Here is a 16,923-nt window from a genome sequence, read left to right as displayed (position 1 = left end):
AGAGACAACTTTCAGAACAAGAAAAACATTTTGGAATTCTGCAGACACTTCCCTCAGGATAGATTTCCTCGTTTGCACAAACTGGCGGCTACAATAATATCGATGTTCGGTTCCACGTATGTTTGTGAACAACTGTTCTCTGCAATGAAATGTAACAAGACGCGCCTGAGAAACGCATTGTCTGATCGAAATTTAAACTGCACGCTGCGCCTAAAATTCACAAGAACAATTACTCCGAACATAGACGCAATTGTAAAGGGCAAAAAGTACAAGATAACTGAGGATCCCACACTTCAGTGACAACTTTTATTGTGTAACAGTTCACAAATTAATGCGAATGTAGAGGCATACACTAAGGTAATAAAATTATGTGGCATGTGTACATTCTCCTTTATTTGTTTCATTTGTCGCAGTAATAATTCGTGAGTGATACCCCTGCAGGTGGCCGCGGATTTACATTGACTGACGGCAGCTGTTGTGTGCCCCACGTGACTTTCCCCACTCTCCGCTCTGGTCCGGTAGTGGGGCTAGCATGCTTGCGCTGCTCCGTGCTCGCGCCTTGCTGCTCACAACTTGCTCCGCGAGCACGTATGTTGTGAAGCCCTGCCCTAGACCATGGGTGCGAACACAAATTGGTACTGGTATTAAAATCTACGACCATTTGCGAACTGTGACGAATATGAACCAAGTGAATCCGATGAGGCCACCGTACATTTATTTAATCGTAAAGCAGGGTGAGATGAAAACGGTCTATAAATCGTTACCTACTTTATTCAGTAATCTTTGTTCACAGTGGATCACCTCCTTTAAATAAGATTGCAAAAGTAACGACAAATCGGCACGTTTTGTGTCGAATGTGATTAAAGTTTGCAGGTGTATACGAAACTTGACGCGATATGGATAAAACTTGAGTCCGGAACCGCGCGGCTGCTACGGTCGCAGGTTCGTCTCCTGGTCACATGGTCCTTAGCTTGAGATTGCACTTGCGTGGTCCGAAGTGTCCATAGCTGAGGTGAGTATACCATATAACCTTGTTTATTAGGTGTTCAGGGATGCATACCCCCCATTCAGTGTCATTGGCATAATTTCGGTGGAAAATTATGCCTTTCCGCAAGAGGTAGAACTGCCTGATGGTGGCGTGTCTTCTGTCTATCCATTTCTGTTTCAATAACACTAGGGCAGGGTCCTTGTCTTGCTCCTTCTTGATGTCATGCATACTACAGGTAATAAAATTTTCAAAGGCTACTTTCTGCATATAGAAAAGGCAGTAGTGATTTTCCTCCAGATCTTCTTCCATGTTGTGCTCAAATCCGATCGGTGACCGTGATAAGGCGTCTGCAATAATGTTCTGACTGCCGGGGATATATTCTATCGAAAAGTTGTACTGCTGCAGATATGATGCCCACCTAATGAGCCGCCTGTGATTAAGCTTTGCAGTCATCAAGAACTCGAGTGCCTTGTGGTCTGTGTAGACCCTCGTCTTGCGACCAAACAGAAGGTATCTGAATTTTTCAAACGCCCATACAATAGCCAGCGCCTCTAACTCGGTTACTGAGTAATTCCTCTCACTCTTGGCTAGTACTCTGCTACCAAACGCAATTGTCTTCCACACCCTGTTTCCTTCATGTACATAGTCTTGGAACACCATGACACCCAGACCTGAGTATGAACTGTCCGTTACTATGCAAAGCTCTTCTGCTAAGTTAGGGTGTGATAGGATGGGTGCTTGTAATAATGCGAATTTTAATGCTTTCCATTCGGATTCGGCCGCCTCATCCCATTCCCAAGGAATCTTCTTTCCTGTAAGTTGATGCAACCTAGGACTGCTCTGAATTTTGACATGTATAAAGCGGTTGTAAAAATTTATGATCCCCAAGAACCCCCTTAACTGCTTCTTTGTCGTAGGAATGGGAAACTTTTCAATCGCTTCGATCTTTTCGGGATTTGGCGCAATGCCCTCACCCGTGATGATATGTCCCAGAAATTTGACAGAGGACGTCCCAAAATTCGATTTTTCGATATTGATAGTCACTCCGTATTCCTTGAATGTCGCAAGGAGTTCACCGAGGACCGCATTGTGCTCTCCCCAAGATTTCTCCGCGATCAGCAAATCGTCCACATAGCTGGTGACATGACGTTTCAAATTATCGCTTAGTATGCCGTCCAGCCCCCGAATGAATGCGGCAGATGAAACGTTCAAACCAAATGGTAGACAACGAAACCGGTAACATCTTCCAAATGCTAAAAAGGCTGTGTACTGTCTGCAATTTGGATGGAGCTCGATCTGCCAGAAACTCGATTTTAGATCAACTGATGAGAAGATTGATATTCCATGGAAGTTTTGTAAGAGTTCCTCTAATCGTTCCGGTCTGTCTGTTTCGGGTTCTATTATGGTATTAATTTGTCGCGAGTCCAAGACTAAACGAATACTACCATCTGCCTTCTCGACTACTCTTAACGGGTTATTATAGGCTGAAGCCGTAGGTTCTATTATTCCTTCACTCAACATTCGCGTAATTTCGGCTGCTACTTTCTGTCGATATGCCAAGGGGATTGGATAGGGTGGCACACGAAACTGATTGTGCGGACGTACACGAAATTCATATTGGAAGTTCTTTATTGATCCTGTCTTGGGAATGAAGACCTCCGCATGTTCTACTAGTAATTTATGAAGTTCTTTGCGGTGGTCGCACCTTATATTCTTTATTGCTTCCACTTTTTCTCCTATTTTCTCCTTTATTTCCCCCATTATTCTGACTTCATTCTCATCTGTGTCCGCTCCCCTACCCGCAACGTCGACCTGTTCTTCCTTTCTGTCTTTCAGACACGCATAGTTTATCCGTACACAGTTAGACGGTAGTTGAGCTGGGATCAGCTGATCGTCGAATTTAATGTGGACGGGATTCCCTTTCCTCAAAACCACTTCACCTCGTCCTAGATCAACTATCGCTTCATGTTCATTTAGGAAGTCCGTTCCTATTATCATGTCGATCGCCAGATTTGGCACAATCCAGAAGTTAGACTCTATTTTGTGTCCTTGGCAGGAGAATTCCAGTCTTGTTTGTTGGGTGACCTCCGTACATTTTCCCGCTAATGCCCCTTTTATTTTGGTTTTCTTAACCGATAGGACAGGCCAGTCCATCTCCTGAGAGCACATCTTGTATGCTGCCACAGATATTGCTGTTATGTAGCTTCCACTATCTATTATCGCATTCATACTCTTTTCAGCTATTGCTACTGTGATAAGAGGCTGCCGATCTTGTCGAGGAGTTGCTTTATGTTCCTCGAGCAGGATTTCTGATAAATCTTCGTAATGTATCATCCGTAGTTGGCCAGGTCCGAGATTACGTGCGAAATTCCGGCGGCCTGTGTTCGCACTAGTCTGGCGTCAATCCCTTGTTAAGCTCCCCCTCCTCTGACGTGCATTAGGATTTGCGGGTCTAGTTTCAATCTCCTGGTTCCACTGTTGTCCTTGGTTTCGCTCTCTCCAATTACGGTCGCTTTGCCGTTCGTTATTCCTCCTATCCCAGATTCCTTGTCTAGATTGACCCTGCTCCCTGACGTTCTGGTTTCCGTGTCTTTGGTTTCCATAACCTTGAATAGCGTAACCTTGACTTCCGTAACCCTGGTTTCCTAACTGACCAGTGCGATTATGCGATCTGTTGTCGTCTTCCCTTCCTGGCCCGTGGTATTTGTTACTTTGCCCCTTCTTCCTGTCCTTTGCGTCTTGTTTATCAAAGACTACTTCGAGTTCGCGCAATAGACTCTTGAATGCTTCTATGTCAGATCCACACTTGCCGACAAGTGTCTGTTGGTACCTAACTGGCAATTTGGAAAAGCAAAATTTAATGATTTCTCCGTTGCTATATGGACTATCTAAAAATTGATTCTTCTTGAGTAACTCATCAAGAAATTTGGTTGCGCTCCTATACCCGGACACTTCCAGTTCAGGACAAAATATTATTTCATCTTTAATCCTGTCCTGCGTTTCCTTTGACCAGTAGGTCCGCAGGAATGCACCAACAAATTCCTGATAAGTCCGACACGTCACTGCTACACCCCGCATCTTTTCCGCGGCTTGGCCTTCGATGTGTCCACACATGAATTCTAATTTTGCCTGGGTTGGCCATGATGCCGGTAATGAATTTGTAAACTGCATCACCCAGCTCTTCGGATGCATCGACCCTCCATTTTCTTTGAACTTCTGGAATTTTAGTATCGACAGGAAATGATTCTGATCAAAATCCTGTCTGATCCTCGCACTGGTGTTGTCACTCGTTTCCGATACTTGCACGTCTGCTGAGTGTCCTGTTCTATCTTGGTGATAACTGTGATGTGCTACCTCTGTATCACAGTGGATGTGGCACTCAGAATTCACAAGTGGGCTACAATTATTGGAGCTATTACTCGCTGTTTCTGCGTGTGCATTGTTAGTTCCGCACTCGGTCATTGGGCTAGAGCACGGCGGGCTTTTCCTCGGAGACACAATTCTGTGTACTCCATCATTGGTATCCGAACGCGCAGTGCTCGTGTGCCCGTTTTGCTCTAGTTTTGCTATCCGACTCTCTACTTCTTCCATTCGTTTCGTGTTGTTCGCAACCGCGATATTACCCTGAATTTTTAAGAACGCTAGGGATTTTGAGTGGGATTGTGTTGTACGTCGCAAGCGCCCTGCGAGTTTAGAAGTTGCTTCCGCGACTTTCATTGCCCCTATTGCTGCCGTTTTAGCCAGGCCTGCTACTTTTTGTGCAGCCATTGACATTTGTTTTACCTCTCCACATTCTTTCTTTATTGTTAGTAATTCCCCACGAATTTCCCCTATATGCGAAATTATTGCCTCAGTGTCCTTCTTACGCTGTTCGTCAGCTTCTTCCTTCTCCTTCTTACGTTGTTTCTCCTCTTCTTCCTTCTCCTTCTTACGTTGTTTCTCCTCTTCTTCCTTCTCCCTCTTACGCTGTTCGTCAGCTTCTTCCTTCTCCCTCTTACGTTGTTCGTCAGCTTCTTCTTTCATTGATCGTAGGAAGCTCAGTATTGGGTTAATGTCATCATTTTGATCCTCGTCACCCATGGGTGATGTAACTCTGGACACCTGGGCGCTAGAGCTCTGACGTGGCCGAGCTGGCCCCTGTCTGCTCTCGTTCGTTTGATTATAAACTTCTGCTACCGTCTCGACCTGTGTGACTGTCTCTGTTTCATCCTCTACTTCACTATCATAATCACGGCCGCAACGCTGCTCTGAGATCGCGTCCAAATCACCTTCCTCATCAAAGACCCTGGCGTCCTGTCCTGCTAAAAATGTGCCCATCTCATCTCCGAACCTATTCCCGTTAAACTGCCCCTTATCCATTATGCTATCCTCTTTTGTTTTAGCTTCGCTCGATAATAGTCGTGCCTTACTTCTCGTTATCATTCATGAAAACAAATTTATCTAAAATGCACAATAAAATTAATCTACTCCATATATTTTTACACATAGACACAAAATTTCAACAACGCTGTTCCAACGCTGTAATTACAAGCACAATTTGAAGTGGTACAGAAACTGCACACAAATCCGACAAAGTGCGATGTGGTACGGACACCACACCAACGAAACACAAAAAAACAATGAACAAAAAAAACAAAACAAAAAAAAAATATATACACTGAAAACAAAAACTGTAATCATGCGCCGCTACTTAAAACTAAACGCGGAACTACCGGAAAAAAAAACTTGGGTATTAATCAATAAAAAAAGAGAGAAAAAAAATTGAATGTTCCTACTAAGAATCCTGTTTGCTTATCAGAGATTCACAGGGAAGATCCAAGGCCAAGGGTCGCCATATTATGCGAGGTGCCGGGGCTAGCAGTGTTTTTAACACTCAATTCTTAGAGAATTTACATATGTACATGATGCTCTAAGCCCCCCCTTTTCTAACTCCAACTTTTCCTGTTGCACAAGGATAAAAAAAATACGCGAACTGACTCTAATCAACCCTGCCAGTGGAGTAGAAGAGAGTTTGGCACCTGCAATAATTTAATTTGTTAAATAAGTTAATTAAACGAAGATTTCATTAACATAGTGAGGAATGATGGGGTTACTCTATCTATTAACAGAATGAAAGTTCTGTCCAAAATAACAATATGATTTATTATGACTAAACACAAAATAATAAACAACAACACATGAAACATTAACAATATATCAAATTGGCTCTAATTGGATACTTAAACAAACGCTGTGAAATTGAAGTTGTCCCTAAACTAGATTGTGAGGATTATGACGAAGTGGTATGTGCAGCCAATTCCTAGCAACTCAATTCTTAGGGAAAACACATAGCCAACCCACCATTAATTGCTGCTACCCAAGACAGAACAAAGTTAGAAAAGAAAAAAAAAAAAAAGACGAACAGGCGCACTCTGCTGAGCTCTGATTGTCACCTAGGAAAATCCCTATCTGCCGGTGCTGCGGACATACATTACCAAACCGACTTCTTGACTCCCAGAACACGATCTGCCGTACCGGAGCCGTTGGCTGGTTGCTTCGACGTCCTCGACCGAAAGGCGAGAGACGACTACCCCACAAGAGCACCCGTACAAAAACCGAACACAGAACATTCCCGCCCCCACGACAGTGGCCGTGGTTAAACGTTCCAATCAGCAACTCGAAAACCGGCGGAAATTCCACTCCATTGCCGGAACGCTACCATTCCACCAATGGAGATTCTTGGCGCCAATTTCTGCGCCGATCTTGCTACGTCACGGAGCTATGCCCTGAGCAAGCCAATCACAGTTACTATTTTGCAGAAAGTGCGGGAATTTTCCCGCCACAGCTGCCTGGGTACACAAGTCATTCCCACGCCTCGCTGGTAGCTCGCCAGAAAGTGTTTTCGCTAAATTTCTGCGAAGTAACGGAACCTCTAGCCCAGCCACTACTTCAAGCTCTGCGGGCGTGCCTCTTGACAATGTCGGTGTCTGCAAAGCATTCACTCGACTTCCTCACACCCGTCGGCTTAAAGCTTTCCAGATCAGCAGAGCCCGCCTGTCACCGGACCACCCGGGTGACGAGAGACGCTGCGTGGGAAGTCCGCGCGTGAAGGAATAGCAACTTTCCACCGCATGCAATTATAGAGGAGAATCGTAAGATAGAAATATGAGAGGGGGCTCATGCCACCTCTCAACTTAACTTCTGAGGTCAGCAGTCCCCTAGAACGTAGAACTACTTAAACCTAACTAACCTAAGGATATCACACACATCCATGCCCGAGGCAGGATTCGAAACTGCGACCGTATTTCACCTATCCTATGTCAGTTGAAAGTTATTCATTTACAACTACAATTAAATTCATTTTATGCTGATTTATTTAATTATATATTCGACATTCTGTTTTATTTCCACCTTACACACATATTAACACTTTTATATGTATATATGTACACTCACGGAAAAAGATCGCAGATTAAAGGGAGTGCGAGATAAGCCACTACAAACGTGAAATACCGGTACATTAATAACCGGTGTAACTGCCAGACTGTTGAACGGAAGCATGCAAACGTGCATGCATGCACCGTGTTGTACAGGTGCCGGATTTCAGTTTTTGGGGTGGAGTTCCACGCCTGTTGCACATCGTCGGTCAATACATGGACGGTTAATGCTGTTTGTCGATGACACCGGAGTTATCACCGATGATGTCCCATATGTGCTCGACTGCAGAGAGATCAGATGATCGAGCAGGCCATGGCAACATGTCGCCACTCTGTAGAGCATGTTGGTTTACAACAGTTGTATATGGACGAACGTTATCTTGCGGTGCTGTTAAAATGGCAGCAAAACAGGTTGACGAATAGGTTTGGTGTCAGGGCGCGAGGGCAATCACGCGAGTGATTCTGCTGTCACCGAAATCGCACACCAGAGCATAACTCCAGGTGTAGGTCCACTGTGACAAGCACGCAGAGAGGTTGATTGTACGACCTCAAATGTTTTCCCTCTCAGCAACACACGGTCACCACCGGCACTGAGGCAGACCCAGCTTTCATCAGAAAACACAACAGACCTCTGCCATGCCTTCCAATGAGCTCTCGCTTGACACCACTGAAGCCGCAAATGGCAGTGGTTTGGGATGCGTGGAATGCCCCCTGCAAGGCATCTGATTCGGAGCTGTCCTGAAAGTGATCAATTTGTAACAGTTCTTTGTGTCACTATGGTGCCAACTGCTGCTCACACTGCTGCTGCAGATGGGGTACGATGCACCAGAGACATACGCCGAACACGATGGTCTCCCCTCCTGGTAGTGCCACGTGGCCGTCCGCAGCCCAGTCTTATTGCGAGCTTACATTCTCGTGACCACCATTGCCAGCAATCATGTACAGTGGCTTCATTCCTTCCAAATCTTTCTGCAGTATCACAAAAGGAACATCCAGCTTCTCGTAGTTCTATTACAAGACCTGGTTCTAACTCAGTGAGTTATCAATAATGGCGTCTTTGTTGCCTTAAAGGCATTCTAAGACTAACGTCAGCTTACCACGCTCAGTGCCAAAGGTAACTAAAGCTTACGACCGTTGCAGCTCGTATTTAAGACAAACCTGATTTCCATACTCATAGTGAAGCTACTAGCGCCATTGTTGTACAACCGGCCGCTGTGGCCAAGCGATTCTAGGCGCTTCATTCTGGAATTGCGCTGCTGCTACTGTCGCAGGTTCGAATCCTGCCTCGGGCATGGATGTGTGTGATGTCCTTAGGTTAGTTAGGTTTAAGTAGTTTTAAGTCTAGGGGACTGATGTCCTCAGATGTTAAGTCCCGTAGTGCTAAGAGCCATTTGAACCATCATTTTTCAGATGTAGGAGCACCCTTACCAACTTAAGCTTATGTCACAAAACTCCTTCTTGGTGCTGTGATTTTTTTCAATCAGTGCAATATCAAACTCTGTATTTTATGTTTATTGAATATGTACAACCAGTTTAGAGTTTCCAGATAAAAGGACTAAAATTTATGATAATAAATTGAACACAATCGAAATACACCATACATTAAAATCATGTCTCCCTATTTCTGTAATGAGAATTGCTCCATCAAAAAACATTGTGCCCATGGAAATAAATTTTAAACGTGACGGATGAAACGTGTCTTTATGGATGAACATTAAAACAGTTGCGAAGAGTTCATATTACATTTAATTTTTATTAGAGAAGTGAAACATCTGTATTCAAATAGCCAATGATTTATTTAATGGAGTTACAGGGTTGTACAAATGTATGGGAACACCGCGAGAAATGCATGCTTGAACATAAATGCAGATGCTAGCCGAGCCTGCGGGCTGTGCTGTTGTCTTAGATCACGAACGGCGCCTGTGCAGTGTCCTTAGTGCACTGTAAGTGTCATTCACGGCCACAACAGTATTCCTTGTATTTGTGAGTCGAATCTAACTGTATTAGGACGTGCGCAAATTGTTCCTGCTCGTATGGCACGTGCTTCCGTAACGAATGTAGCCGAAATATTTGGTGTTTCAAAAGGAATTATATGGAAGATTTGTAGAGCATATAGAGAAAGCGGAAAAACATCATTCTCTAAGTCAGAATACGGACGAAAGTGTTGAGTGATCTAGACAAATGATCATTGAAGAGAAGTGTGACAAGCTGCAAAACTCACTTCAGAACAGTATGTCGCACTCGCGAATCCAGTCTGCACCAAAACAACGGGAAGGGAGCTCCATAAGGTGAGAAATGCAGGCGAGCTGGATTTCCAAAACCACTCATCAGTGATGCGAACACCTATAAGGTAAATGTGGTGCCGAAGCCATAAAACCAGGACTGTGGAGCAATGCGACAAAGCTATTTGATTGCATACTGTGTCCAACTTCTGGCAGAGTTTACGTTCAAAGAGTGAAACATGGCAGGGGTTCGGTGATGATTTGGACAGCCATATAGTGGTATTCCATAGGTCCGTGGTTACTCTACAAAGTCGTGTTACTGTTGTGAGGGTACTGGTGTGTAGCATCTGTAAGTGGTTGTTCTTTGGAGGGCGACAGTGGCCAGTGGCGCTAGAGTCGCAAGCAGAAGCAGTTGTTGAGAGGCTGTGGAACGTGTAGGCTGCGTGAGCCAAAGGCGGTTGCGTACAGAAGGATTTATCTCTATGTTTAAAAGTAGTGGCACACAGTTTGAATAATAGTGTGTTTATGTTTGCGCAGTGTGATAAAGCAAATAAATTAAATTTTACCAGTTCTTAATGTGTCTCCATCAGTTAGTACCACACTATTGCATTTAAGAATGAACGAAGTCTCGATATACACGGTCAACTACAGCAAGAGGATTGTAACATAATAATCATTAATTAATCCATATAATCTCCTAAGAAGACGAAGGGAGCATATACTGTCAAGGATTAACTGCCAAGTTTGGCTAATCAGATCCATCCCATGGTACATGTTAGTTCCCCATTGCTAATACTGTGTTCCGAGATTACAGGGTTTCTGTTCACACAGCTCGCATAGTCCAGGACTACTTTTGTGTGCTCGTGGATGAATTGTCGCTTCTCCCCTGATAACCACAGTCACTAGATCTCAATATGACTGTGACTCTGTGGTCTTCCTTGGAGAGGAGGATGCCTTTCCGTTACTTATTTCCATCATCGTTACCTGAATTTCTCACTGTTTTGCAGGAAGCTTGGTATAATATTCTCTTAAAAACCATACCATTCCAAGACGAGTGGAAGCTGTTTTGAATGCCAAAGTTTTTCCTACACCGTCTTAGGAGTGATGAAATGCTGTGTTTGTGGTGATTCGATATTTTTGTCCACTCCTTGAACATATTCGCTCGCATTACAGTGCGAATCAATGCTCCTGAAGTTGTAATGTGTGAAGAATATTGTCGAATCGAGATTCTGACCAACGTTTGTCACCAGAAGATTAGAACGCTTCTCTAATCAAAACTAAGTTTTCGTTTTATACCGTCATTCGTCAGAATAGAGGAGTGTACGTTTTGATGTCTCTTCTCCTCTTTTTCACGAGTGTATACAATAGCACTACCACTTCATTTAGAGCAGAGGTTCCCAAACTTTGTTTGTCACGCTCCCCTTCTGCCGAAAAGAAAACCTGCGTGCCCCCCCTAAAAAATATTGAGATTTTTATTAATTATCAAGAAACTATTGAAAAATTTGTGATGGTGACATCATGTAACATGGTGGGCTGTTGATGTATCGAGTCGCCGTTATTGCGTCATCAGTCTAGTCTAGTGATTATAAGCCACTCCTAAAGTAAAGAAAGTCCTTGATAAACAAGGAAAAATATTTGCGACCTTTGCAGGTTAGTGGATGTGGGTCATTATTTTAAGCTGAGTGTAGCTTATTACTTTCACTCATCATCAAAAATAGTCACTCAGTCACGGTGTTAATGAACATAACTGATTTGTACGGCTATATCGCTCCCCACTGTTATTGCGCATAGGTTGGCATTTATGTCAACGACGACAGTTACCGAACTGCGAAAAACGCCCAGTTCTCAGAACCAGACAAAAAATAAAAAATAAGTTTCACGAAATAATTTTTCAGACTACACAGAACTTTAAAAAATATGAATAAAACAACTTCCTTACCTTGATTACATTCCCTTACTGCACACAATTTCTTCACCAGTATACGATTTTAGGACTACTCTTCGCTTGCCATATCTAGGATAAACTTTCGCTGTGTCTTCATCCAGAAGAAATATTATTATTAGTTGCAATAACATACCACACGTAACATCATAATCCATAAGGATCACACGCAGTATTTATATTTAAATCAGATTCACTATGTTTATATTATATTTTTTCTTCGAAATAGTTTTTCATAATTTTACAGTATTGCCTACATGTAAGGATAGTTAGGAGAAAAATAACAAGTTCCCTTATAATGTGATGTATTTATTATAAAAATATTATTTCCACACACATATGGCAAGAAACATCAAATAAATCAATGTGAAGGATGAGCTTGCATATTTTTTACAAGATTTTGAATTTTTCTCTGAATAGTAGAAACTGCGCAACGTAAATCATTGGCAGTACGGAGTTTGCTTCTAAGCTTATTTTTTATCGCCACTACCGCTGAAAATGCCCTTTCGCACAAATAAGTGCTTGAAAATGGTAAATAGAGTTTCAGTGCTTGTTCTGCTGTGCTGGGATACACCGTGAGATATTTCCCCCAAAATTAAGGCTTATACATCTTCTCAAAGTCATACTTCGCTGCAGAATCATTTTTAATTTCTAAGACTTCCTCTTGTAGTCTGTCTGGCAACACATCCACGTCAACGTGAAATGGATCCGTCGCTAACCTATAATAAATTTTATCATCACAACTGTTAGGGAAGTATCGTTCGAATTCATCAATGAGGTGCTGCAAATGGTTCGATATTTTACTCTTAGTATCAGTATCCTTAAAATCGTTGTGAAATCGGGCTTCTTCCAGGATTCCAAACAATCTGGGAAATCAGGAATAATTGCAGGCTAAAATTTTACGTTTCCATAGTTGCAACTTATCAGTAAACGCTTTGATGGCATCCCGATGAAAAATTATGTTTGACTCTCCACCTTGTAATTTCAAATTCAATGTGTTTAAAGATTCGAAAATACCTGACAGATAAGCCAATGCAACATGAACACCGGGCTTTCTAAATTCCACATACAATTCAGTTTGTTATTTTCCAAAAACTGCATCATTTCGTCTCGTAGTTCAAATAATCTTCCTAGCATATTTCCTTTTGAGAGCCAGCGTACTTCTGTATGAAATTAAAGTGTTTTATACTCTGCTCCTTTCACAAAGAGCCGTAAATAACCTCGAATTTAACGCACTCTTTTTAATATGATTCACGATTTTGATGCAAAATTTCAAGACATCATTGAGTTCCTTTGGAAGTGTCTTAGCTGCCAATGCTTGACGGTTATTACACAGTGGATAGCAGTAACACTAGGGTTTTTTTCTCTGACCATCTGCACGAATCCTGAGCGACATCCAAGCATTGATGGGGCGCCGTCTGTGCGTATGTCTATCAGTTTCTGCCATGATAACTCATTTTTACAAAAGAATCCAGAGACAGCTGCCATCATATGAACTGCTTTTGAAGTTGTCTTTAACTCTGTAGAAAACAGCAACTCTTAGTTAATTGCTTCATTTTCTATATAGCGAACGAAAGCCAGCAGTTGGCAACAATTCGCAACATCGGTACTCTCGTCTAACTGTATTGCGAAAAAGTGCGATGGTTTGACGGCCGTAACTAATTGATTTTGTATGTCTTCGGCCATATCATCAATCCAACGTTTCACAGTATTGTCAGAAAGCGGTATTTGTGAAAGTTTTTGTTTGCTTCCTGACCCAAGAACAATATCAGCGGCTTTCAACAAACAAGGTTTGACTAGTGTCTCTCCGGTAATATGACTTTTCTTGGTCCTTGAAATAAGTAGCGATACCTCTTACGAGGCTTCCAGTACCTTTTCTGATGTCCGTTTCAAATTATCACATTTTGCAGCAAAAAATTCCTGCGGCTTCTCTTTCAATGCACCATGCTTTGCCCACAAATGGCGTTCCAGACGAGAAGGTCTCATGGAATCATTGCTCAATACCTCATAGCAAATAACACACAGCGGCTGGTCAACACCATCTTTTTGTATATAAGCAAAACCGTATTTGATATAATCATCATTATATTTACGTTTTTTCACGACACTCATGGTGAAGTAAAAAGAAAACAAGAACAACAACAGTATAATTTCGCACTCACACTGATTTTATTGAGGCACAACTGTGAAAGATTCAACGCGATTTCAGCAAAATCCAATACATCAGATGTGTCAACAACTGCAAGCAACCAACTGAAATAAAGCAAAGCTACTGTCATCTGTCGGCACCTCAGATGACTGCCTGTGAGGAGTGGGGCGAAGAATGCGGAAGTCCAGCTGCAGCGCAGGTAGTCAGTGCACTGTCTGTCTGCCACCTGGTGGCCGAGCAGGGCTCTTGCCGGGAGAAAAAAGGGGTTTTTCCGGATTAGGGCGGAAACAGCCCACAGGCACTCTAAGAATTTGCTGCCTGTTCTGCGGTGCTGTTCTGAGCAGTGCAGCTTGGGGTTTTATGCGAAAATAGTTTTCGTGCCCCTATCTTTCGTTACTTATAAACGAAACGTTATAAGTTTTGAGATAACATCAATGAATTGGTTGTCAAATTTCACAGTAATTACGTAAGGTCATGGATACACCTCACACATCGCTGGAAACTGTGCACAGTGCCAAGCAGTTATCTCTGTATTCGTACCAAAAGAAGCCATTGTCGCAGCAAAGAACGTACACTAATTTCAAACGAAATTATGCCGTATTTCAAAAAGGCAGAAGTAAAATAACTGTTTTGTCAGATAAGTAATCTGAATGAAAGAGCTGCAGTACTGACCGTTCGAAAAATATAGCCTCACTAATGGACTTCATTGTCTACCTAGCTGGGTTATGTGTCATTGATAGCACTCACGACAATGTTTCCAGAACGGCGTGAAGTACTCTACTCCGAACGAGCACTTGTACTTGTTTCGCATTGATGTCGTGCACATTTTTCTGGTGACAAAGGGCATAAACCTGGCGTCCAAATTACGAACCCGCCAGTTCATTTGAAGCGTATACAGTCTGTTAAAGTCACTGTAATCGCATCACATGGGGATCCGCGGGTTGACAGGTTAATAAAACGGCATTTTTGCAGTTACGCGTATAAGTGATTATTACTCTGATGAACATAGCCTACTACGGCTAAAATTTATAACATGATTACGTTCAGTTCATTTGTTCAAATGTACGGAATAGTTAATACCTGACTTTTCGGTTTTCCAATTGTCAGAAGTAAATTGTTTACAAATCTGATATATTAGAATTAACGCATGTCGCCTTCGTAATTTTGAGAGTTTCTGTGTGTGACATTCTAAACGTGACATTCTAAACGTGATCTTCAAAAGCTATATGTTCTAGGATAGGTTATTGAGATAGGATTGTGGGAAGTGGGACGCAAAACCATTGCATTTAGCACCATAATCTATCATTAATACCTGCACATTCATTTTTATTAAAATATCGATATTAAAAAGTAATATTAGGTTTATACCGCTAACTCCACCCGCACCCCCCTTGCAATATCATCACGCCCCCCTGGGGGGGAACCTCTGATTTAGAGCTTCAATTTTTTGTCCAGTAATATACTAAAACAGAGAAGAGCTTACGTCTATTCATAAACAGACAGCCGAGACAGCAGTTAAGACCCCATAAGGAGACGACGCTGCCCTGAATGGAGAACGTTTGACCCAGGAAATATGAGCCAAGTCAAAGATGAGAAACACGGACCCAGGAAAAGGGACCAGCGTGGATCAGAGGTATGGTAGTAAGGTAACCTGCCAACACTCATGACCCCCTTAACAGAGCAGCCTCGTCACTTTGGACCACTGTAGTGTTTAGTGAAATCCGCCAGGTCATGATTTTGCCCCTTTTTCGATAATTCAAGGTGTTGAAGCATTTGCCGGTCGGGTGACCGAGCGGTTCTAGGCGCTACAGTCTGGAACCGCGCGACTACTACGGTCGCAGGTTTGAATCCTGCCACGGGCATGGATGTGTGTGATGTCCTTAGGTTAGTTAGGTTTAAGTAAGTCCCATAGTGGTCAGAGCCATTTGAGCCATTTTGTTGAAGTATTTACCCTTCAGTGTGTGATGGATCTGGGAGACGTGTTATTTTCTACCGGATTTGTCGATACAAAATCTAATGAGGGAGGTTGTAAATGTTTTCTTATATTCTTGTCAGAATATTTTTTGTGATTTGTAATTTGCCTTATTTTATGCTAATTTGCTCATATGTTCGAGAGTGACAGCATATTGATTAATATTAGTAGATGTGGCGAACAATATCAAAGAGACTGGTTACAAGTGGAAGCTCGTGTATAGTGTGAAATGTCTTTGACGCTGGATCGTCTTTGACCGTAGTCAGTCGACAGTGAACACTCGGTGTGTGACGGTGGAACAATGTACAGGTCCCCGTTATAATAATTTGCAAGTGACCAGCAAAAATGAGTTATTCTACTAGTTTTTTATATAAACATCAAGAAGGAAGTACATTCGGAAAAATGGTATTTGAAGCACCAAAGATGAGGCAAACGCATTGAACCAGGACATTTCCGCAGCTGACGAAACAGCATTACGAAATCATACCTTCACTAGACGACTGAAGCCAACACAAAAAAGTCAAATATCATCTTATAAACATACACAGAAAAGTAGTACTGTCACGAAATATGCTAAATTCAAGTGTATATAAATAGTGAGCATTAAAATGGTTCAAATGGCTCTGAGCACTATGAGACTTAACTTCTGAGGTCATCAGTCCCCTAGAACTTAGAACTAATTAAACCTAACTAACCTAAGGACATCAAACACATCCATGCCCGAGGCAGGATTCGAACCTGCAATCGTAGCGGTCGCGCGGTTCCAGACTGTAGCGCCTAGAACCGCTCGGTCACCCCGGCCGGCTAAATAGTGAGCATATTTCAAGTGTATGGAGGGTGTAGTTCAGGCTGAAGGTGGGTCTGTGATGTTTCAGGTTTGTTTTTCCTTTTATGACTAACGCCCACAGATTTAGCCTACTGTCGCCTCCCCTCCGTTGACCCCATGTTGCCCTTTCTTCTGCATGTTCACAATGAGTATGCAGTGAAAACTCCCGTTTACCAAGATGACAGCACCTGTATTCGTAGGGCTGCGTGCATGCGTTCGTTCTTTGACTAAGCCCAGGCATACCTATAGAAACTTGTGGACTCTCTTTTTCGCCAAATTATGATTATAAAGGTTAGAGATGGTGTTACACGGTATTAGTGTGCTGCTCATTGTGCTTATGAGAGAAGTAAATGATGAGAAAAAATTGTAGTAGGACAAGGGTTTCTCGATTGCACGAAAACTGCTGAC

General features: G+C 42.6%; 1 protein-coding gene across 1 annotated transcript in view; it reads right to left on the bottom strand.

The window, feature by feature from the left end:
• Positions 1 to 16,923, bottom strand: part of LOC126162614 (WAS/WASL-interacting protein family member 3-like) — a 316,445-nt gene that overhangs the window by 145,904 nt on the left and 153,618 nt on the right. The gene's annotated exons all lie outside the window — the stretch shown is intronic.

The sequence above is a fragment of the Schistocerca cancellata genome, chromosome 1 (assembly GCF_023864275.1).
Source record: "Schistocerca cancellata isolate TAMUIC-IGC-003103 chromosome 1, iqSchCanc2.1, whole genome shotgun sequence".
Lineage (NCBI taxonomy): Eukaryota > Metazoa > Arthropoda > Insecta > Orthoptera > Acrididae > Schistocerca > Schistocerca cancellata.
The sequence above is the reverse complement of the archived record's forward strand: the minus strand, read 5'-3'. Positions and strand labels throughout refer to the sequence as shown.